We start from the raw sequence: 25,293 nt of genomic DNA on the forward strand, positions 1-25,293 counted from the left end.
CCTGCCAAGTCATGCGGTTCTGTCAAAATACATGGTTTTAAGCTGTCAAATATGCCGATATAATCATGATTTGCAAAACGTGAATTAACAGTTTCCAATTTTGACAAATGGTGGGGTTGGATTGAGGGCAAATTATTATCCACTACTAATTAAATACAGTCTCCTTTGAATGATTATTCAGATTTGAGAAAGCAACCAAAACTTGTTAATGCTTTCAGCAAGGAAGATTCATGCAGATAATAGGTCTTCTCCATTAGAATATATACAGCAGCTGCTGTTGAAAGCAGAAACCACTAAAGTTGCAGGGGAAGTAACTGTGTATGGTTTAGAACACGAGTTGAAATTGCTGAACTACTTGGAGTATTGCCTTGAAACTTTACATTCACATTTATCTCTTGGTCTAGTTCGACCTAGGTGAAATGGTTCTGCTTGCACATCCTACATGGCTGCCAGAGATGCCATCTTGAAAATATTGACTTTTCTGAATGGATGGTCATATCAGCATGGGACTTTTCAGTAAAATACTTCTTATGATGTCTGGAGGTTCCACAGTAAAAAAAAATGTGCCAATATAAAGTTCATTATGGCCACTCCTCTTGAGCAGAAATGTATTTTGATATGGGGGTTTTCACCAATAGACTTTTTATGATGTCCATGTAGTCTTAAATGAGCATGATACCAATCTGACATCCAGTATGGCCACCATACAGCAGACATCTTGAAAATATTGTCATCACTACTCCTTCTGAATGGATGGTCATATCAACATGAGGTTTTCATTTAATGACTTTTTATGGTTCTAATTAAAAATGGTGCTGACCTAATGTCTAATATGGCTACCACAGCAGCCATCAAGAAAATATTGTTATCACTACCCCTCCTAAATGGAAAGTCATATTGAAATGGGGTTTTTAGCCAAAAGACTTCTTATGCTGTCCCCTTGGTACTGATTGGTTCTGATGGAGTATTATATGGCTGCCACAGTGGCCATCTTGAAAATTTTGTTAACATTACAGCTTCTGAATAAATAGTCATATCATCATTGGGTTTTCAGTAAAAGACTTATAATGGGTTTTTTAATCTTAAATTAAAATGGCACCGATCTGATGTCCACCATGTTGAAAATTTTGTTTTAGCTACTTCGTTTTAAAGGGAAAATCATTTTGACATGTGGTTTTCATCAGAAGAGTCCTTATGATATCTGCTTGGTCCTAAATCAAAATGACTGACCCACACTATAGCCACCATTGTGGCTATCTTGAATATATTGTATGGTTGGTATATCAACATGGAGTTTTCACTAATGTACTTCTTATGATACCTGCTTTGTCCTAAATGAAAATGGTGCCAGTCATACATACAATATGGTTGCCATGACAGCAAAATCTTGTTGTTATTGCCCCCCACCCAAATGAATGATTATTATGACAGGGTTTTGACCAAAAGAGGCCTAATGACGTCTACTTTGTCCTAGATGAAAATGGTCCAATCTGACATCCATTATGTCAACCACAGAAGCTAATTTGAAAAGATTTTTATCACTGAAGATGAGATGGTTTCAACACTTGAAAATGGTTGTATTCTTTTCTCCCAGGAGAATATCTGTCCTTTCAAGGGACTCTTTTTCCTAACAGAATTTCACTTATTTGAGCCATGTGCAGTAACCTCTGACCCCCACCACCCTCCTCATTGCAATTACACATATGTTGGAAAAATTCCCCATCACTGCTTAGAAAGTATGGGTATATGCATATACGGTTCTAAAATTAGATTTTAATTTAATCTTCATCAGGTAATAAACAATGCAAAAAATAATAATTGCCTTTTATTTTTAATAATGAAGTTGTTGAAAAAAGCATAACAATAAATTACTTTTCATAATTTAATTTTATTTTAAAGGACTAATTTTTTATTGTACATAGAAGAAAGCAAACATTTACAGCTCATGTTAGAAAATTAATCTATGCCTGAGAAGAAATTTTAACAGAGTCCAGTAAATAATTAATATAATAATTAATAATTAGTGGGTAATTAGTATATTACATGTTACTTCAGCATTTATTTTCAATGTTAATGCAGTTCAGACATTTGTGCAAAATTAATAGACCAGATTGGGGAGGACGGGTTGCACACCTTTTTTTGCCACTGAGTCACTTAAGTTTCTCCCAGTATCCTCAGATTTGTGTATGGTCCTGCTTCATTTTTAACTCATAAAGCATAAAACTTAATTTAGTAATTCTTTATATGCTATTATTGTGTTACTATTTCTTTTTGTGCTGCTAATCCACGGAGGTTTTTGCTTCATTAGTAATTCAGGGTCTAGATTTAAAAAAAAAAAGACAGAACATTATTTGAGTCAGATACCTTAGTCATTTTACAAGAACTATGGTATGACTGCTCCAGTGGCCTTGTGGTTAGAACGTCCACCTCAGATGCAGGAGGTTGTGGGTTTGAATCCCAGCCAAGTCATGCCAAAGACTTATAAAATTCGTACTGACAGCTGCCTTGCTTGCTCAGGATTAAGAGGTTAGTGTTAAGACTGGTCAGCCTGGTGTCAGGATAATGTGACCGGTTGTGTGTAACATGTATATTTGATTTAATTGTTTGTTAGTTTTAAAATCTTTTTATTTTTTAATTTCAGAATAAATTCTTTTTTCTCTGGAAATATTTTGATTGCTAATGCATATTTCTTGAACAAAGAAATTCAGTTAACTCAAACATCAGATTATTTCTTGTGTTTCTACAAGGAACTGTAGACTTCAACACAGTACAGGATACAGCATACGTCATAACCTTCCATCTTGGAGTCTTTGCTGGGACTCGAATTCATTAGAACATTTAAATATTAGGACTTCTAAAATTATATTCGTGGATTATTCTTGGATTAGTTTTGGATTTGATTCTTAAAACTGTTGGGATTTTTACAGTTTGTTTTTAGGGAAATAAATAATTTGTTACATTTTTCAAAGCTTGTTATTTTTATTCTTTCTTGTGTTACTGTTTATTCAAGCCTAAACACGTAACATAAGAGTGTGACATGATGATACGTGTCTTTAGCTTGATTCCCCAGTGCTAGACATCACTAAACTGCCACACTGCAGACACTATAGCAATATGACTGAAAAAATGATAAAGCTACGTTAAAAATCCAAATCACACAGACACTTAACTTTGCCAGAGTCGAGTTAAATGAACAGACTGCCCAATAAGGTCTATATCATCTGACCAGTCACCAGGCATTGGATTTCTTTCACTGGGCACTGGGCATAAAGGGATATATCAGGTGACACTGACACCAGCCACCTGGTATGGATCATTATTTATCTGGCAACTGTCTCTAAGTAATGTGTCCAATGACAGTCATCAAAGAGTGGTCACGTGGGGTCACTGGGTACTGAGTGCCATGGGTTGTCTCAAGTTGAGTGGCAGTCAATGAGTGTCCATTACTGGGCTTCTGGTGCTGATTACTGAGTATGGTTATTGGCAATTATCTTGCATTTTTTGTCTCTGGACACAGCTCCAGGCACCAGGTACCTGTCTTCAGAACAGGCACTGAGTTTTGACCACTGCATTTGGGAAATTGACCAGTCTGCCATTTTTGAATCATTCTTCTTGAGATGCTGTAATGAAAGCCACATTCTGGGGATCTTATTCCACGATCTCATCACTTTACCTTTTATCATTATCATTATCATTATCGCACCATAGTGAGGACATTTATGCATTGAGCCCACTTGTACCAGCTCAGCAGGTACCAAATCATCCTCCTATTCAGCAATGCAGTTGTAATGTCATACTGTTAATATGAAGTTATTGGGAAGGGTGAACTAATTATATCATGTAATTCTTACCTACTTCCCAGTTCCCATGTCTCTGCCAACTTTGATGTCCTTTTAGTCCCCATCCAAATCAAGAAAGGACCTTATTTCAGTTGTCAGAAGATGACTAAGGTATCATACTGTAATCATGTTCTATTTTTAGGTATCATACTGTAATCATGTTCTATTTTTATCACCAAGTCCAGTTACCAATTCAGAGAGGAAATAATCTCCCCCAACTACATGCAACTAAATCTGCAAAACTTCTGACATTTTGTAAATGCAATCAGATTAAATTATTTTTATGGAATTCGTCTAATATATGTTTAACCTCATGCCATATCATGGTGCATGCTGAACATCTATTATTAATTATGACCATGAATTTTATTTCTTAGGTTTCATGGTTTTCAACTTTTGAATTCACACTATGTAGAAAGGAGTAGAAGAGTAATGTATACCATTTTGCAATTGCACAAACGTATCAGACTTGTGGCAGATGCCTACCCCCCCCCCCCCGCGGTGTCGGGCCAAGCTAACCCAGTCTAATTTCTTTAGCCTGTTTTTCAGCTAGGAATGACCTTCAAAAAAATTACTGTTAGACTTCACGTAACTAATATTAGATTTTCTGCACAATTATTTTTCACTAAACCTCCATAGTAGTAAAGTTTAGATTACACAGTAGTTACCTTTCTGCACAAAAACCTCCCATATGAATGAATATTTGATGATTATTGTGAATCAATGTCCCTTTTTATTGGCATAGGCAGAATTATTTAATATTCAAGGAATCTGCAACACCAGTCTCCAGGGTGTCCCCATGGGGATGTCAGTATTAAAATTTACATTTTCGGATCTATAATTCTGACAGTTCCCAGAAAGTCCATTTTCCATAACCCTTTGTGTGCCAAGGTTCTTTTGTAAAGCTATAATCAAAGTAAATTATCTTCAAGTGTGCAGTCCTGTAAAACATTATAACCAAAAGTGCAAGGAGCTATGATGGTTCAGGGATTAGATTTGCCAAAAGGTGTTTGTTAATCTGATCAATCAGCCCACGTTAATAAATGTTATGTGGTCTGGTCAAATCATTTTCATTCCAACTGATTCTTCGCTAAATAACATACTTGTGTTGTTGTGCTAATACCAAACACCACCAAAAACCAAGTACATCCTATCTGACATTTTTTTAATCCGACCTTTGCTTGTAGCTACCAAGGAAACTCTGAACTATTATACTTTGTTGTATTTAACCAGAAACTTGATTAGTTTGATATACATGTACTTGGTTTGGGTCCAGACTAAACTAAATAAAGACTGCTTCGGTGGCTTAGTGGTTAGAGCGTCCACCTCAGATGAGGGAGGTCGTGGGTTCGATCCCCAGCCGAGTCATACCAAAGACTTACAAAAATGCTAATAACAGCTGCCTCGCTTGACGCTCAGCATTAAGAGATTAGTGTTAGGACTGGTCAACCTGGTGTCAAGATAATGTGACTGGGTGGGACATCATGCTACATGTCTATGGCATGATGCCCCAGTGCTAGACATCACTATAAACTGCCACACTGCAGACATCATAGCAATATGACTGAAAAATTGTTAAAGCTACGTTAAAAAATCCAAATCACACACACACACTAAACAAGATATATTTATCATAATTTCCTAAGCCTAAATTTACACACAGATATACCAGTCTTTTCCTGCCTATGCAAATATCTCTGTTGTGCCATTGGGACACCTTTCGCATTACCTTGCCTTGATCAGTAAAACATAATGCATCTTTACTTATACATTTTCAAAGATTATACAAGTATCTTTACTGTTGTAAAACAAATATGAAAATGTACTATGTAATTTATTTTGAATTTGTTTGCTAAATTGTTTTGAAATTGAATCAGTTGATAAATAGAATTTACATTTTCACTACTTAACTTGTTTTTGTGTGTCTATAATAAGGGATTTAAACATATTTTCTATAGACAATGAAACTAGTAATGTTATTTTTTTATCTGCATACATATACTTGTTCACATATCCTTTTTATCATTATCAAAAGAAGTACCAAATATTTGTAGATAATTTTTGATACAATTTGATTTGATTTTGTAAATTTATTTTTAAGCAAAAATGTATAACATATTCCAACACATATTGATGGGATTTATCTTAATACAAATTAAAGTGTTTTTGCAATTTTAATTTCCAGTTAATCCCAATACCTAGTTTCAACTTTTTCCTTAGGAAATTAAGCATCGGGTGAATAATCCCAGTGAAAGGGTTCCTTTCTTATCCTTTGATGGTCCTTTGACCTCAGGTGTGAAACAGTTACTGGGGTCCTCATTTAAATGGATATCAGAAGGGAGTCTGGACATGGCTTTCAGGGCCCTGATACAAATCCCTGGTTTCCATGCTAATGATTTGCAGTGTTGAACAAGGCACTAACATGGGAGAATAGCATCTGTAGCCAAGGTCATCAATCCACTCTTTTCCACATCAATATGGAATGATATGGGTCAGCATCCTTAGCTACAGAAGATGGACATACTAAATAATCTATGCCTTACAGATTTGAACAAACCTTTTTTTTTAAGGCATGCTAGATAAATTGATTCTGTGACCATTTGATTGAAAGGATGCTAAGGGATTCTCCATACTGATAAATAACTCATTTTTAGTTGACCTGTGACCGTTGGATTATGAATCCAATACTGTACAAACTGCGTTACTGTGGCACCTTGAAAATGTTGCGAATCCAAATCCATCATGACCACCATCCCAGTCATTTTGACAATCTTGATCTTGCTACTCCAAAGTGGAAAGCCATATCAACATGCAGTTTTCACCAAAAGACTTCTTACGATTTCTAGTTGGTCATATATAAAAATGGTGCTGGTCTTACAGCCAGTGTAGAGCTGCCATGATAGTGAGCTTCAAGTCTTGCAGTTGCTACTTCTCTTGAATGGATGGTCATATTGAAATGTGGTTTTCATAAAAAGAATTCTTATCATATCTACTTGACCACAAATGAAAATGGTGCAGATCTTACATCCAATATGGCCACCACTGCAGCCAGTTTGAAAATTTTGGTAACGCTCAAGAATAGAAGAATGCTTTTAACAATCAGCAGTTAAAAAGAGCAAAGTCTTATTTTGGATTCCTGTAGAGTATCAGTCTCTTCAAGAAACTCTTATTTTTGTGACTAGAAAGCACATGGGTATTTATTTTCTATACACTCTTACATTCATGTAAGCTTTTATTCAGATTATATTGTTTATCTTCAGGCACAGGCAAGACATTGAAATTACACATCCAACATTGTAGATGTTGTTACTGGTGTAGGTGCCAGCATTAAGTTCTTGCATTTAGCTCAGATTCTCTGAAAACAGTCATAAAACTTGATGAGTGTATCTTAGATGGGTGCTACTCACCATGTGCAGAAATAGACCACAGGGGCCTACAATTTTGCATTTAACTTCATGTCTCTGTCACTGTTTTTGTCATAAAACATTACCTTGGTTCATCTTGTTCTTGGAGAATTCTGTTCACCTCAAGCAAAAGTAGGTCATGGTGACCATAATGCAAAAAGTGAAGTTGACGATGGCACTGTGTCCATTGTGCATCATGTGCTGTCCACCCTTCAGCAATTACTTTCAATATTTCAGAGTTGATTTCAATCAAACTTTGAATATTGGTTTATATACACAAATGAACCCCGGCCAAGTCATACCAAAGACTTACAAAAATGCTACTAACAGCTGCCTCGCTTGCCACTCAGCATTAAGAGGTTTAGTGTTGGGACTGGTCGACCTGGTGTCATGATAATGTGACTGGGTGGGAGACATCATGCTACATGTCTGCGGCATGATGCTCCAGTGCTAGGCATCACTATAAACTGTCACACTGCAGACATTGTAGTGATATGACTGAAAAATTGTTAAAGCTACATTAAAAATCTAAATCACACACACACACAAAATCTCAAACAAGGTCAGTAATGAATGAATGGCCATATTTCTAACCTGAAATGATCAAACTTAGAGCATAGGCTAATTTCATCACGGTCTTGGATGAGTTCAGTGATGAGCAAGATTCATGCCTGCTAATGTTAATCTGAAAGAGGCCATGTATCTGAGTTTAGTCAGACCTGGATATATGCTTATGTCATTAAGATCTCAGATTAATTCTGTAATGAGATCCACACACCACTAATTAAGTGATCTGAAATCATTTTGTTGCCCAGACTCTGGATCCATACTTCTCATTCAGTTTTGATCAGACAGGAGGTCAGTGTCATCAGGATCTTGGATCAGTTCAATAATGAGCAAAATTAATGTATATGTATATTAATAACGTAATCATCATATCTGATTACTTGAGTTTGTTACCACTATGAAAGCCATATTAGTGATCTGATTTTGATCAAAAAATTTGAACATTTGTTTATAACATCAAGATTATATACTATTTCATTAATGAACAAGATCAGTTTGTGAGACCATCTTGCATGTAACAGACACCTTGCTACTACTCTGGACACCAAAGTTCTGATCTGATTTTGAGCTGAATAGATAAACTCAACATCATGTAAAGTTTGGGAAATAGCTTACATAGGGTATATTCTAACAACACAACACACATGTAAGCTTGCTTAGAGAAATGATTAACTGTAAAGTTATGTAATTCCAGTGAGTGGTATCAGGACCACCTAGGCCTCCTGCTGTGGCAGAGCAGGCATGATATGTCATTTCTGCTTAATTCTTTTATACTATTATCCTGATTTATCATAGTTACACTATATTATATTTCATTTTCATACACGCAGTAACAGGTGTAAGCAAACAGTCCTTCGTGTCAAACCTGGGCTATAGTGCTAGGATAACAGCTGAAGCTTCTGTTTTATCAGATGTATATGCTGTTATGTTGGCCAGAGGCAGGTGTTACATGCATCACCTTGATTGGAAATGAACTCAGTTAGGTTGTGAAGTGTAACACACTTGAGAAGTAGGTTAATAGGTTACATAGGCTGTGAAGTGTAACACTTGAGAAGTAGGTTAATAGGTTACATAGGCTGTGAAGTGTAACACTTGAGAAGTAGGTTAATAAGTTACATAGGCTGTGAAGTGTAACACTTGAGAAGTAGGTTAATAGGTTACATAGGCTGTGAAGTGTAACACTTGAGAAGTAGGTTAATAGGTTACATAGGCTGTGAAGTGTAACACTTGAGAAGTAGGTTAATAGGTTACATAGGCTGTGAAGTGTAACACTTGAGAAGTAGGTTAATAAGTTACATTAAAAGGGGCCATGTCTGTACCCAAAGAAAAGGACTCTTAATTAAGCAGAAATGAGGTGGAATACGTTTGAACCATTTATTTACAACATTTACAAGAGAAAAGCAAAAAATTAGACTTATTTGTGTCAAGAGACAATTTTATTACAGTCTCCATCCATATCTAATTCAGATGTGTGCTGACATGCATCAAAAAATGAAAAAGGTATTGAAGCACCTAAATTTTAAAATCAGTACTTTTGTTTGAACTAATGAGTGTAAGCACTTATTTTATAAATTATTACACTGGTCAGATAAGATAAATCTCCATATGTCCATGTATTCAAAAGAGAGAACTATGTTTATTGCAACCTTCAACATAATCTATTCTAGAACAAAAAAAAGGTGTGTGCTTTTTGGTCAATCATGAACCAGAAGAGCTTATGGGATGGTCCATTGTTTGTCCCCCTTGGGTCATTTAGCACAAAGCTTGTTATTGCTACTCCTCCTAAACTACTTGGAGGATTGCCATGAAACTTCACACAAACATTCATCCCAAGATCTAGTTGGACCTAAATAAAATGGTGCCGCTCAAACATCCAATATGGCCATGATAGTAGCCATGTTGAAAATCTTGTTACTGCTACTTCATCTGGATCAGCATGGGGTTTTCACTAAAATTCTTCTTCTTATGTCTAGTTGGTCATAAATGAATCTGGTGCCAGTTTGATGTTCAATATGGTCACCAAAGCAGCCATCTTGAAAATCTTATTATCATTACTTGAATGGAAAGTGATATTGACATAAGAATTTTGCCAGAAGACTCGATATGATGTCTCATTGGCCCTAAATGAAAATATCAAGCTGATCTCCTGGTCAGCATAACTGCCCCAGAGGTCATCTTGAAAATCTTAGGGTTCATTCTATTAAATGAATGACTTCTAACGATGTCTTGTTGGTAGTAAACAAAAATTGTGCTGCTCAGACATCCAGTATGGCCACCAAAATGGCTATTTTTGAAAATCTTGTTACTAATATTCCTGAATGATTGATAATATCTGCATGGGAGTTTCACTAAATGAAAATGATGCCAGTTTGAGGTGTACAGCAGCTAATCTGAAAATCATGTTATTGCCTTGGAATATCAGAGATATTTTCAAGACTCCGCTGTTAAAAGGAAGGAAATTGTCTTTGTATTCCAGGATATTCTTTTTGACCAAAAGAGCAGCTGTCCCTTTGAAGGACTCTCGTTTACAAATTATTGTGAATCCCACAGTCCTGGAATAAACCTTGCCTTAATTAAAATTTTGCACACGTAAGTTTAAATTCTTTCATGCAATTAATGTGTATGAAATAAATAATTAACTAGAATATTGATATAATTGGACTTGTACTGTATCTTCAAGTTACAGCCATCTTCACCGTGTAAGTGGCCTATCGGTTAGAGTGTCTGCCTCAGATGCAGGAGGTCATGGGTTCGATCCTCGGCTGAGTCATTCAAAAGACTTACAAAAATGGTACTAACAGCTGCCTCATTTAGCATTAAGAGGTTAGTGTTAGGACTGGTCGGCCTGGTGTCAGGATAATGTGAAAGGGTGGAACATCATGCTACATGTCTGCAGCATGATGCCCCAGTGCCTGACATCACTATAAATTGTCACACTGCAGACATTGTAGTGATATGACTGAATTTTTTTTAAAGCTGCGTTAAAAATCCAAATCACACATACAGCGATCTTCAAACTTTACACAATGAAAAACACAAATTGTTTGTCTTTATTTAGATCAGCTGCTACAGTAAGACTGGTATGAGATCATGAAGTTTTATTGCAACATTTGCTAACATAAAGTTCACAAAGCCATTACTTTCATCCCCTCATCATTAACTGCTCTAATGGAGTTTTTCAAATTTCAGTTTTGTTTTAAAAAGATATATAAAAGTTTTTGCCAGTTGATTAACTTCTAAATCAGTATAATTTCTTGCTGACATAAATTTTATGCATTTGAAGGGGAGTGACAAATAAACAAGTTCATTGTTTGCATAATATGTATACATATTCTCTTAATATTAGAATAAAATATAATCAGATTCAGATGGCAGTGTCAGAAGTATAAGTAATTTGATTCAGGATATTGGCAATTAATAAAAAAGGAAAATTTGTATTTCTTAAAGTTCACTGCAAAGAGTCGTATAAAATCTGCAGGCATATTTAGTTTCATATTTACCAGGCTGTCAGTAGTTTTGTTGTCCAGATTTTTCTTATATAGTGGTGTTTGCATATATCTTGTGATATCATTTCTTTGTATACTGTCACAAGATTCCACTTTGCTTGAAATACACAATGCAAATTCTGGACCTTTGCTGCTTGCCTGCACCAACTTAAACTCTGAATTCTGATTTCCAAATACTCTTGAACTTGTAATATCTTTTGCTTGATGGTGTTTTAAGTTTTGGAGAGAGCCACATTTCTGCAGTTTGACAAATAAAAGATAAGGGCTTCCCTTAAATATTCCTCTCAAAACATCTTGAAGAACACACTATCAGTTAAATAAGACAAAATGTTAAAATTCTTATGCAAGTGTTTCTACCAAAATAATTGGGATGGGGGGGGGGGTCTGTATCTGTTTTAGTCCTTGTCTGCCAGAGGTCAAACAATTTTTAATCAAAGACTTGCAAGCCATCAAAGACTGGCTATGATACCTTGATTACTTATAAAACCAAAATAAAGATCCTGCCTTTGGCCCTCATCTCTCTAAATTACAACTGTAAGGTAATCAGCTTTTCAACTGTTTGTGTACACATGTAAGTGGTTAAGTAATGATTCTTAATTGGATTATTCCGTATTCATCATTGCACTGTTGTTAACACTAGTTGAACAGTTCTTTTCCCCAATAGACTGATTCTGACCGGTTTCTGTAATGTGCAGATGCATTTCATAAGAAAACATTTATTGCCCAAACTTAAAAAAAAGTCTTTTAATTTTCAAAAACTGCATATGTTGGCTTTAAAATGCAGTAGATGGCCTTTCAAATGGTATTTTTGTCTTATTGCCAACAGAATCACACATATGGACATGTGAAAATTTTGAATGGTTTGTTTGGTAAAAATGGGTACAATGCAACTACCAGAGTGCAAACTGCTGCCAGACTAAATTAGTTTTCCCTAATAGTTGTATCTATTATTGAAGTAGCACCTGCATTATCAGATTATCTTGGAAGTGAGCCAGCTATCTCCAGGACAGGTGTTAACAGAATTGTAATGCTTACTGATTTTATAAGAGACCACTTTTCTAAATGAAGAACAGTATATAATGCCACTGAGATCTTGTGCTTGGGCTGCTGGAGATACTTGTATTGAAGCTTTATACTGATAACAAATTACTTATACCCTATTCCACACATTTCTTTCATGACTCTTAGACAAGAATCCCAATATATGTAAGATTCAAAAGGTGATCCAACTCCCAAAGGTTTTATATGGCTCTCAGAAATATTTCTTATTGTTTTCTGGCAAGCAATAAAGCAGCAGGGAAATTTTTTCCCCTGAAGATTAATATGACAATATGAAATTCATAACTTTAACATTGTTTATTGCCTCCTTGGCCAGGGGGACATCTTGATTTGGCCCTGTTTTGTCTTTTGGTCTATCAAGATAAGCTTGTTAGCAAGATTGCGCACAAACCATTTTAAAGAGAAAACTTTAATTTGAGTTGCATTTTGATATGTATCAATCACCTAATAAGATTTTGTTTGCCATGATATAAAAAAAATCAATATTTAAAAACATTTTTGACAAAACTCTTAGAAAGATAAAGCAAACACCACTTTATGTGCAGTAGACAAATTAAATTTAATAAGTACATTTGTTTTAAATCTTCATAGAATCACCAGGGCTATGAGCAAGTCCCAGTTTCCCAAAATTTCTCCTCAAACTAGGCTTCACATTGATAATACTGGAATTTTATCCAAGATGAGAATTGCAAACAGAATGTAAAATAGCAAAAATGTTTTAAAAGTATTCACCAAATCTGATGACATCCTGAACTTTACCACAGCTGTAATAATGAAACTCTGCCTAAGAATTCAAGTTCTGATGATAGTGTTTGTACCGACAATGCCTGCTTACAACTTGGTGAAAAATTCAGGTGAGGGATATTTAAAAAATGTCTTTGAGGGGGAAGAAGCGGAATCGCTGGCCAGAGCTCAGTACCATTCCCTGGCGTTATTCCATTTTAAGCTAATTACCTTTATGTATCATGGTCACTAAATACTGTTTTTACTCTTCTTCCGGTAGATTTTTAGGTCACCAAGTGGTGTTCATGTACTAATGACCTTGTCTACACAAATTTGAATACCACCAATGTGGAGTACATCATCTGGAAATCTCTTTAATTTACTGGATCATTTTGACTTACAGCAACCAATATATCAGGATAAATTCTCTATTAAAAAAATCTGTTTTTGCCAAGTATTGATCCATTATTAATAATTTGCACAAACCTGCTTTTTCTATTGAAAAATGACATACAGCATTGTGCAGTATTTATAGGTATGTAGATCAATATATCATCATAACCTTTTTGAATGCACAAAAATAGATTACAAAAATGTGCTAATCACTTACCTCAGCATGGTGTGTTATTAATCCAACTTTTTAAAAATAATGTAATGCTTTTACAACTCCATGGCTATACATCCAAATGAAAAGAAAGCTCAAAAAGTAAAATAATCCAGGTAAGTATATCCCAACCAGGTAATATGGGGATTCAATTAAATAAAGTCACAACTATATCCACAGCCCAATATCAGTGCATGAACACTTCATGCTACTTTATACTGAGAAGATATCCTAAGTGGTTAGGAAGCTGGTTTATGCTACAGTATACCAGGCACTGCTGCAGATGGGACAAACAGCTAGTGAGGTGTATGGACTCTTTGATCTATGTGTGGAACTCTCTCTGGTATTATTAGGCCTGCTTTTGCTGCTGTTGCCACAGTAGAATCAGCACTTGTGCTGTGGTAAAGTCAATAGGAAAAGAGAGATTCAATAATGAACAATGATCTTCTCTTTGTACTACATTCCATTCAGATCAACCAATAGGCAAATAAGGTGTGTGTGTGTGTGTGTGTGTGTGCATATGCATGTTTTGTTGTAATAGGTACAATGAGGTGGGTATACAGTTGGGCCGAAGCAACAGTTTTACACAGGTGGGGGATTTACTTTGATGTTGCTCCTTCATCCTAGGTATTTTCTCTTGCACTTGTTTCCATATAATTTGCATATAGGTAGGTTGCATTACCAGTTAATATGTTCAGGTTATGGAATCCTTCTCATGAACAGTGCAGCAGGACCACTCATTATCAGATCAGGCTAGTAGTAGTAAACTATGGGCATTTTGCTGTGTCACAGGGCAACTCATCATCAGATCAGGCTAGTAGTAGCAAACTATGGGCATTTTGCTGTGTCACAGGACAACTCATCATCAGATCCGGATAGTAGCAAACTATGGGCTTTTTTGCTGTGTCACAGGACAACTGATCATCAGATCAGGCTAATAGTAGTTAACTATGGGCATTTTGCTTTGTCACAGGACAACGCATCATCAGGTCAGGCTAGTAGTAGTAAACTATGTTGTTTTTTTGCTGTGACACAGGACAACTCATCATCAGATCAGGGTAGTAGTAGCAAACTATGGGCATTTTGCTGTGTCACAGGACAACTCATCATCAGATCAGGCTAGTAGTAGCAAACTATGGGCATTTTGCTGTGTCACAGGACAACTCATCATCAGATCAGGATAGTAGCAAACTATGGGCTTTTTTGCTGTGTCACAGGACAACTGATCATCAGATCAGGCTAATAGTAGTTAACTATGGGCATTTTGCTTTGTCACAGGACAACTCATCATCAGGTCAGGCTAGTAGTAGTAAACTATGTTGTTGTTTTTTTGCTGTGTCACAGGACAACTCATCATCAGATCAGGGTAGTAGTAAACTATGGGCATTTTGCTGTGTCACAGGACAACTCATCAGATAGGCTACTAGTAAACCATGGGCATTTTGCTCTGTCACAGCATCATCCACATTTATCCTGGGAATGGTGGTCCAATGGGGTGTAGGTACCGTAGAGTAAATCAAACAATTCCCATAGAAAATGTATAAAAATGGCAAAAATGTATCTGTGTTTTATGAAATACCACAGGCAATGACCAAAATATTAAGCTTCCTGTTAAAGCATCTTCGCTAGCCAAGGTTCCGATATGAAAATCCTATCTACACCTTGGCATGCAGAACATATATATTGGTGCTTTGTCCTAGCAACATCTGTTGGATTTCATGAGTTGGTTCCCTTGGTATGTAATGCCAACTAACCAGTAATATGGTGCCTTGTACATCGGCCAAATATAGTGGGGGCAGTTGACCGAAAAAGGATACTTTGGAAACTTAACATCGAAAGTATGTCTATGGACCATTCTATCCCTAATCCTATTAGGATGCCATTACAGGTAGATTTGACTGAACGGTTATTTGTGCAAACATAGACCGACACTGGAAAACTGCTTATTTATAAGTCCACTTAAGTTGTGTGCTCCTCTTTTCTTGATCATAAAGGAACAGTGTTCAAACTTGAACAGATTAATTTTGATTGGATGCAGTGGCTTGCTGTCACATCCAATGCAATTCACAGACCCAAAGCACATAACTATCTGCTCGATACGCTAAGGTGTAGATAGGTTTATCACATTGGAACCTTGGCTAGCGAAGGTACCTGTTAAGGGTACCCACAAAATGTTTTTGTTTAAATGACCTTGACCTTTGTTGAATCTATTTTCCATGTCCTTTGTTCAGAATGCTTGTCTTGTGTACAGAAATTTGCAGAAATGGTTCAACCAAAGTACTTGCCAATCTGCATGAAAGCTTCCTGTGAAAGACCATATTTATTGAATATATTTGTGACTGTTAATTTCTTAAGTGATATTAGAGAGGTGTGAGTTTTCATTTATTGCATAATTACGTTTCTTTCACAGCAAATCTTTAAACTTTTTGATTGAATATTCTCAATCTTAGCTGAAAACTTAAAGAGAAAGACCTTGCAACAGAAAAGTTGGGTGACCTTGATGTCAGTCATTTTGAATATTATGTTGCAAAAGGGGGTGGAGTTTCAACATGATTTTACAATATGATATGTTGTTATAATGAAGATAAATTAAATCCCTTTAAACTTTATTCATCTAATTTTTAGCTCTACTGGCATGGTCTGTTGTCCATCATCCATCTGCAGTTTTGACTGGAAGACTTAATGGTATCCAGTTATTCTTAAAAAAAAAAATGTGTCAATCTGAGACCAAGTATGGCTGCCACAGTTGCCACCTTGAAAATCTTGTTATCACTACACCTCCTAGATGGAAACTTGTATTGAGGGTGGATTTTCATAGAAGATTTTATAATCTTTTGTTCTTACAAAATGAAAACTGTGCTGATGCAATAACAAATGTAGCCACCATGGCAGCCATCTTTAAAATCTTCTTGTTGCTACTCTGAAGTCATACAAACATAGGGTTTTCATTTGAAGACTTTTTATTATAGCGTCTAGCTAGTCCTTAATGAAAATAATGCTGATCTTATATCCAGTATTGCCAGTCAGTGCTCTCAACAATTACTGGTCATATCAACAAAAGGGCTTCACTAAAAGATTTCTAATGATATAAAGTTAGTTCTAGATAAAAATGGTGCCCCACTCAGAAAAATTTATATAAGGTTTAGTTGGTACTAAATGATGCTAATCAGACCTTCATTTTCGTTGCCGTGGTGGTCTTTTTGAAACTCTTGTTATGACAGCTTCTTGAGAATTGATAGTCATGGTGAAAAGACTGTGTGTTGCATAATTTTAAATGAAAATGGTGTTGTTCAGACCATTAATATGGCCACCATTGTTGTCATATTGAAAACCTTTTCACAGCTGCTGTTTATACTCACTTATAAGTCAGATCAAATCAAATCAGACTGCAAATAACAAACATCCTGATCTGCCATAGCATAATGCCCGTGCAGCTCAGGGTCTGTGTTGTTTGTTCTACTTACTACATGTACTCCCAGTCTTTCCCTTTACCCTCATTTGTGCTTCAGAGACCTCCATATTTTTCATTTGACCCCCAGTTCTGATACCAAAGTTGTTTTTTTTTTACTCAGTCTGACCCTCAGTTTTGATACCATGGAGAGTTTTGACTCTCCGTCTTGTACCCCTAGAGGACACACTGACTCATAACAAACTGCACAGACCCAGATCTGGTGGTGCATTATGCAGTAGCAGATATGGATCTGTGCAGTTTGCAGTTGGATTTGACTTATAAGCAAGTAAATATATGGTACTTTTCCTGAGCAGATAGTAATTAGACATGGTGTTTCAACTGCAAAATTATGGTATACAGTTGGTCCTAAATAAAGATTGTGTTAACCCATGGTAGCCATTTTGAAACTTGTTATCACTACTTCTCTTTAAGTGATGGTCATATCAACATTGCTTTTCACTGAAACACTTGTCACTATATGTATCTAGTCCCCAATGAAAATGATGCCAATATGACCTTCCAGAATTTGGGGAAAACTTGTATCAGCTACTTCTCTTAAACAGATCAATGTTCCGACATTTTTCTTTAATTTTTTTAAATTATTTTCATTACTCTTATAGTGATACTGATCAAACCTCCAAAATAACTACATGCTGAAAATGTTTATGTACCTACTTCCCCAGCATAGAATGCCTTAACACATTAACCACTGGAGGTTTTTCTTGTTTTCGTCTGAAATTTGAGTAGGAAACATATTTTGAAAGCTATTTCTAAATACATCCAAAAACACCAACTTCCAGGTGATCTTCCAATAACATAATGCCTAGTTGTGTTAGAAACATCATTTTTCACTGGCTATTTGGCTTGCACATAAGCAGAAGGGTAAAAGTTGGATTTCTTTCTTTTTTTCGATTTTTTTTCTTTTTCTTAATGGACTCATTTTCCTATCGAGACCACTCTTTATTCCAAATGCCCATCTTATCCTACTTTTTGCAAAAGTTCATCTACCACTTTGCCTTAGATGTGAGACCAAAAAATCTAAAATCTGGACACAAAATCGGATTTCGACCACGGGCGAATTTTGGGTAGAAAAAAATCATGTCCACAAAATTAGGGTTTTTCCCTATGTATTTTGTAGTACTAGAAATAGCAGAATATTTTTTATCATTTGTAGAGTTACATCTGTCTGCCTTTCTATAACACCACCAACTTTAGTGTATCATACATGACCTTGACGCTACAGAGCTCAGCAGTAGGCTACTGCCTCCTGCCACTTAAACTTGTCGCTAGGGGTTAATGTGTTAAGAACACAAAGTCACTAGAACACCATTATAGCAATATATAGCTTGTTCTCTGAATGAACATGCATCTCTTCTGACCTCCAGATGGCACCATTAGTGGCCATCTTTGATTTATCACTAGTCCTCTTGCATGAATGGTGCTATGGGCAAAGGATTTTCACAAAAATACATTTTGCAATATGAAATTGAGAATGATTCAATGAAAATGGCACAAATCTGACCACCAACATACCCATGTTTTTACGAAGGAGTGGTATACGTGCAAGGGAATTTGACCAGACTTTGCATTTAGTTGTATTCCAATGACAAAGTTGATAACATTCTGATGTTGATTTGAGGTAAAATGTCTTGATTTGGTTTTTTAGCTTTACTGGCTTGTGAGTATGTCAACAAAAAAAGCATTAATGGATTTTGATCAAATCCTGTTTATGTATATATCTTACAAATAAATGTCTTGAATGATGACACTTATATCACTTTGAGATTTTCCCCCTGGCAAAATATTTAGTTAAATAGTTAAACAAACTTGGCTTGTGGGTATACCTTGACATCATCTGAAACAAGTTTATGCATTTGTATTCACCTAATTTATTTTTTATGTTATGGTGTTGTTGATCAAGCTATCTGTCTGTTAGCAATTTTGCTAAGTACAATAGTTTGAGATGCCCACCATCGACAGTTACCAAACCTTTCTGGATGCCTAGAACATGGAGTAAAGAAAGAACCGCGTATTGTTGAAAAAATCTCAGATGTCAAGGTTGCTGTGATTCAAAGAGTAAAATGGTTTCCACCCAATTTTTATAGTTACCAAACTTTGTGAATTGCTTGCACTTTGGGTAAGGAATAACTCCCATCAATTTCTGAGTCAAAGGAGACTATGAGAAAAATAAAATGGTTTTCACTCAGTAACATTACTTCTACATCACATATTGAACTGAACTTTGTTGATAGCTTGCTGTTGGGGAAAGAAAAAGCCTATTGACTTTTTAGACCACAGTGACCTATATATATGTGTGTGTATGTGTGTGTGTTCATTGTTTTTAACTGCACTTGTACAACATCAGTGGCTTTATTATCATGAAGAGAAAATTGGAGCTGTGTACTTTTTTCCATTGACACACTAAATCAGCCAACCCAGTCTGGCTTGAGGAGTCTTGAACCAGCTACCCTTTGGTGATGAGTCTGATGTTCTGCCATCTGAGCTACCATGGCTCCCACACCTAAAACAAATAAAATGGTTTCAGCTTAACAACATTATCAGAAGATCAGAGATCAAGGTTCTTGTGACAAAACAAAAAGGAAAATGATAGTGGCAAGAGCAAAAGCCATGACAGAAAATATTATCCTGCCTTTATTAAATTGCCTCTTGGACCTGTTAAGCTTAACCTGTAAGAAAGCATTACCAAGTTTGGTCTTTTGGAGTTCCTCAAGAATATCACAGATGGTTTCAGTACTTAGCAGTAAAAATAATTAAAGGACAGAAGAAACATTCTTGTATTGGAAATTGAATGTAGGAAATTCTTTCTCAGCCAGGAGAGCTTTAGTCCCTCAAGGCACTCTTGGATTCTACCATGTGTAATGAAATTGTCAAAAGTGAAAAACCAATTACAATGACACCTCTTTCAACCAATGCTATTGTACCCTGATATTATGAAGCCATTGCAATTAGGCAGAGACTAATCACATCACACAAGTATATGACATGATCCATGTAAGGAAGTTCATTCATGATGGATTGCAATGACTGTGTGATGACACAGAATTACCATATTTACTTACTGAAACGGAACCGGCCCAGATCTGTCATTGCATAATGTGCTGGCAGATTTGGGTCTGTGCAGTTAATTGGGAGTAATCAGTACCACAGAACAACATATACCCTGATTTGCAGGTGCATTTTGCAATGTCAGAGAAGGATCTTTGATTTTTGGAGTTTTACTTGACTTATAAGCTAGTATATTTGTTAATCAGAAACATATAGGTGTAATAAATGACAACCTGTATCAGACACTGTAACACAGTTCTTTTGATAAGTTGGGATGGGGAGAACTATCAATTTTGTAAGCATTGTATCTGCCAAATGCATTCATAGACAAAGAGTTTCCTCCATAATACAATTTCTTGTACTTGTCTGATTGCACCAGCTAAGTAACTAAGACACACAACCCTTCACATACACTGGCATTTGTACGGTCAGGAGGTGGAAACGGTGAAGAGATGTAAAGAAAGCCCTGAAGATGTGATTACACCACATAGTAGTACAAACTATATTTGGTAAGAAGCCTAGCTAGACCACTGACATCACTCTCTTGAATACATGATTGGGGTGATTTTTCTTCCTTTATTTTTTCCTCTTCTGACATAAATGTTCAGTCATTAACCAGTGTTTAACTATCCAATGTTGATTTGATAGCATCGTGAGTTAGACATAACTGTTACATGCCATGCAGAGTCAGCCCATGTTTTCCCCCTGCCATGTATAACCTATTATGTGTTTGAAAATTGGTATTAAAACCCACAAAAACAAAAATCAGATATTAAAAATACGAGTAAACTTTCTTGAAGTGTATGACCAATGATCTCTCTTGCAACTAAATTTAAGAGTGTGTGATTTATGACTGCATTTTATTAAGGAAGACGTGATTTTTTACAATACTGCCTAAATATGTATGGATATATTCTGGGAATTAATCTTGTATATAGACATTTAGGACTGTGCCCACTGTCTGAAACTTCTAGGACTTTACTTGCTAGTACAAGATATGTTACTAATAAACAGTGTATGATTATATTTTTTCCACAATATCAAACCATACCAGTAAATATATGTAAACATATTGAATAAGATTATCATCAATGATATTTATAAACAACATACAACAATTCCATCATTTCAGTTCAGTATTGATTTTGGAGGAAGTGATTTTATATGATGACCTAAACAAGATGTTGAAGCAATAAATCCATACCATAATGGCCATTTTCAGTAGATAGATTATTCATTTATATGTGTCTGTCTTAAGACAGGCTTAAAAAAGCTAAGGCAGGATTATTATCTTTTCACATGTCCATCTGACTGTCCTTTAAATATTTGCTTTTTCAGGCCAGAACATTTTAACAGATGGAGAGATTTTCATGGAACATTTTCCCAAATAATGTCATGTCCAGACAGTACTGTATGTACTTGCTTAAAAGTCTGGTCAAACTGCAAACAACGATGATCCTGATCTGCCATGGTATAATGCACCTGCTCACCACGGTCTATGCTCTGTGTTCTACCGATTACTCCTGCATTATGTGACAGCATATCAGAGTCTGTGCAATTTGCAGGTGGACTTGCCTTAAGTGAGCATATACAGTGTGTTGTCATTCCCCATGCTGACCACTCCAGTGGTCTAATGGTTAGAGCATCCACCTCAGATGCAGGAGGTCATGGATTTGAAGCCTGGCCGAGTCTTACCAAAGACTTATAAAAATAGTATTAACAGCTGCCTCGCTAGGCACTTAGCATTAAAAGGTTAGTGTTAGGACTGGTTGAGGTGAATTCAGGATAATGTGACTGGGTGGAATACGATGCTACAAGTCTGTGGCATGATGCCCCTGTGCTAGACTATAAACTGCCACCATAGCGATATTACTGAAATATTTTTAAAGCTAACTTAAGAATCCAAATCACACAAAAATCATACCCATTGCCTCAAGTTCAAAGTCACATTAAGAGAGGATGTTCTTCTGGGACTCTTGTCCAGTGTAAATCTATTGAAACACAGAAGATATTTGAATGAAACTTTGCCAGTTTATTTATGACAGTCTGAATGTTGTGTACCATAGCCACACACCCTGCCTTAAGGTTAGCAGTGCTGCAAAGGAAGGTTATTTCAGTTTATTTCATGGACTTGTATCCTTTTTCTTACTATAACTTTTAAATACTTATATACATGCAGGTAAAACCTGTTTGAACGCTATGCTCGGGGTCCAAAGAATAACATCATGATATAAGCGGGATCGTGTTAACAAATTTTTCGAAAAAAATCCCCATAGAAAATGTGCATTGAAATTTCAGTGTCATAAGTTTTAACTAACCTCTTGATCATATAATCTACAAGGGGTACAACTAATCGACTTTTCCAAGAGAATGTATTTAGGATGTTAAAAAGACAGGTCACCTTAAATTAAAAAATGGGAGCCATGCTGCCATCACGTTAAAAGCGGAATCATGTTTTAACGAATCGTGTTATAACAGGACACAGCAAGAGATCGTGTTGCTCTGACTTGTAACCTTATGTCTGGAGATTAATTTTAGAACAATTTAAATATTTTAATGAAACTTTAGCCAGCTATAAATGCTATGACTAGACAGTGTGTCACAAACCAGAACCATGCCACCTGCCTCAAGATTAAGGCCACATCAATGGAGAATAAATATATATTAAAAAATTTGAATTAGTGACCTCGGTAATCTTTGAAGCAATGAAGTTATTTTACCATTTTTACTTCCTTATATGATGAGTCCAACTGCAAACTGCACAGGCCCAGATCTGCCATTGCATAATGCACCAGCAGATCTTGGTCTGTGAAGTTTGTTAGGAGTAATCAGTGGAACAAACAACATATGCCCTGATATGCAGGCACGTAATCTACTGTAGATCAGGATCTTTACTGTATGGAGTTTGACTAAAAATGTGATTTTTTTGTGTTAAATTTACATAAATATTAGGGATCATAAATTCATGTGCTATGTTAACTCTTGAATTCGGTACAAGGTTTTGGAAAAGTCGTGTAATTATATTTTTTAAAGATTATATAAACGATGAGCTTATCATATGCCTTTTGTAGTGCTCTCATTTTTACGCCTTGCCCAAATGAAAGTTCATCAGTTGCGCTAAATAGATATTCTGCACTAAATCAGATATTTTATGGAAATTAATGAGACAGATTCAGTGCTATCTTCAAAAATGCAACAATTTTAATTGCACACGTCCACACGAAATTTAAAATCCAATTAAGCAAATAGAAGACAGTAGCTTTATTCCCCCTGCTTATTATCCGTTGCCTAGTGTTTGTTGAGGATGGTTATATCATCATATTCCTGTTGTCATTCATCTCCACATGTTGTTTTACACATATTTTTCAGGCCAGATCGTCTTGCCTAGCATTGTAAGACTGTTTTACTAGATATCTTCACCAATCATTCAAAAGATCTGAAGCACACAGCCTTTAGCAGACTCAGTGGTACCATTATACAATGTTATCTATTCTGGCCTTAAGTATTTTGTATGAAACCTTTAAGTGCAAGCAAACATACAATTTAGCTGCTGTAAACTCCCTAATTGAATCCCTGTAACCATATAAACTGGAAGTGCAAAAGGAAAAGTATATTAAATACTGCATTGGACAGTTTAAACAGCAAATTCAGTGGGGTAGGAAGTGGAATGAATCTTTATTCCTCTTCATTATACTTTTCCCAGTGTTATTTTAGAAATTGTACCTCATCATACCACCCTTTTGATTTGCTGCAAGATGTTGTTTTGCAATGTTTTTAATCTCCAACTTATGTGTAAGTACATGTACTTCACAACTGAGTGGAGCATGGTAAATTAAGTACTTCACAACTGAGTGGAGCATGGTAAATGAAGTACTTCACAACTGAGTGGAGCATGGTAAATGAAGTACTTCACAACTGAGTGGAGCATGGTAAATTAGATGTTTATCTTTATAGATGCAATAAAGCTCCCTATATTTGTAATGTATAGTACAATAAATAAATGAAGCACTGAAGCCTTCATCTGTTTGTAATGGATGGTAAATAAAATAAAGCACTGAAGCCTTCTTCTGCTTGTAATGGATGGTACATAAAATGTTGTAGGGTTTAACACCATTTTTCAGCACAAGATAGGCTATACATGATGGCCAGTATTAATGGTGGAGGAAAAAAACCGGAAAGAACCACCAACCCACAAGAAGCTACTGGCAAGCTTTCTCACATAACCACATTAGCCGAATCCGAGACTCGAACTGACGCAGAGGTGAGATGGCACTGATCCGTAACAGTGAGCGCTTTAGACCACTCGACCACTCGGGGCCCCGGTACATAAAATAAAGTACCGAAGCTTTCATCTGATTGTAATGGATGGTACATAAAATAAAGCACTGAAGCCTTCATCTGCTTGTAATGGAAGGTACATAAAATAAAGTATTGAAGCCTTCATCTGCTTGTAATGTATGGTACATAAAATAAAGCACTGAAGCCTTCATCTGCTTGTAATGGAAGGTACATAAAATAAAGCACTGAAGCTTCATCTGCTTGTAATGGACTGTACATAAAATAAAGCACTGAAGCCTTCATCTGCTTGTAATGGAAGGTACATAAAATAAAGCACTGAAGCCTTCATCTGCTTGTAATGGAAGGTACATAAAATAAAGCACTGAAGCCTTCATCTGCTTGTAATGGAAGGTACATAAAATAAAGTATTGAAGCCTTCATCTGCTTGTAATGGAAGGTACATAAAATAAAGCACTGAAGCCTTCATCTGCTTGTAATGGAAGGTACATAAAATAAAGCACTGAAGCCTTCATCTGCTTGTAATGGAAGGTACATAAAATAAAGCACTGAAGCCTTCATCTGCTTGTAATGGAAGGTACATAAAATAAAGCACTGAAGCTTCATCTGCTTGTAATGTATGGTACATAAAATAAAGCACTGAAGCCTTCATCTGCTTGTAATGGAAGGTACATAAAATAAAGCACTGAAGCTTCATCTGCTTGTAATGGACTGTACATAAAATAAAGCACTGAAGCCTTCATCTGCTTGTAATGGAAGGTACATAAAATAAAGCACT

General features: G+C 36.0%; 1 protein-coding gene and 1 long non-coding RNA gene across 9 annotated transcripts in view; one reads left to right on the top strand and one right to left on the bottom strand.

The window, feature by feature from the left end:
- The window catches only part of LOC149789250 (mRNA-decapping enzyme 1A-like), a 228,845-nt gene that overhangs the window by 55,306 nt on the left and 148,246 nt on the right, over window positions 1–25,293 (top strand). The window lies entirely within an intron of this gene.
- LOC149789251 (uncharacterized) overlaps window positions 16,356–25,293 on the bottom strand; it is a 44,963-nt gene continuing 36,025 nt past the window's right edge. For 5 of the 7 annotated variants that reach the window (XR_016424336.1, XR_016424339.1, XR_016424340.1 and 2 more), the window contains exon 3: window positions 16,356–19,674. This is a non-coding gene — a long non-coding RNA (uncharacterized LOC149789251). The remainder of the gene's footprint in view (window positions 19,675–25,293) is intronic. The other 2 variants (XR_016424337.1, XR_016424335.1) reach the window with 2 other exon arrangements.

This window comes from Sinohyriopsis cumingii, chromosome 11 (genome assembly GCF_028554795.1).
Source record: "Sinohyriopsis cumingii isolate HCF-2022 chromosome 11, ASM2855479v2, whole genome shotgun sequence".
Classification (NCBI taxonomy): domain Eukaryota; kingdom Metazoa; phylum Mollusca; class Bivalvia; order Unionida; family Unionidae; genus Sinohyriopsis; species Sinohyriopsis cumingii.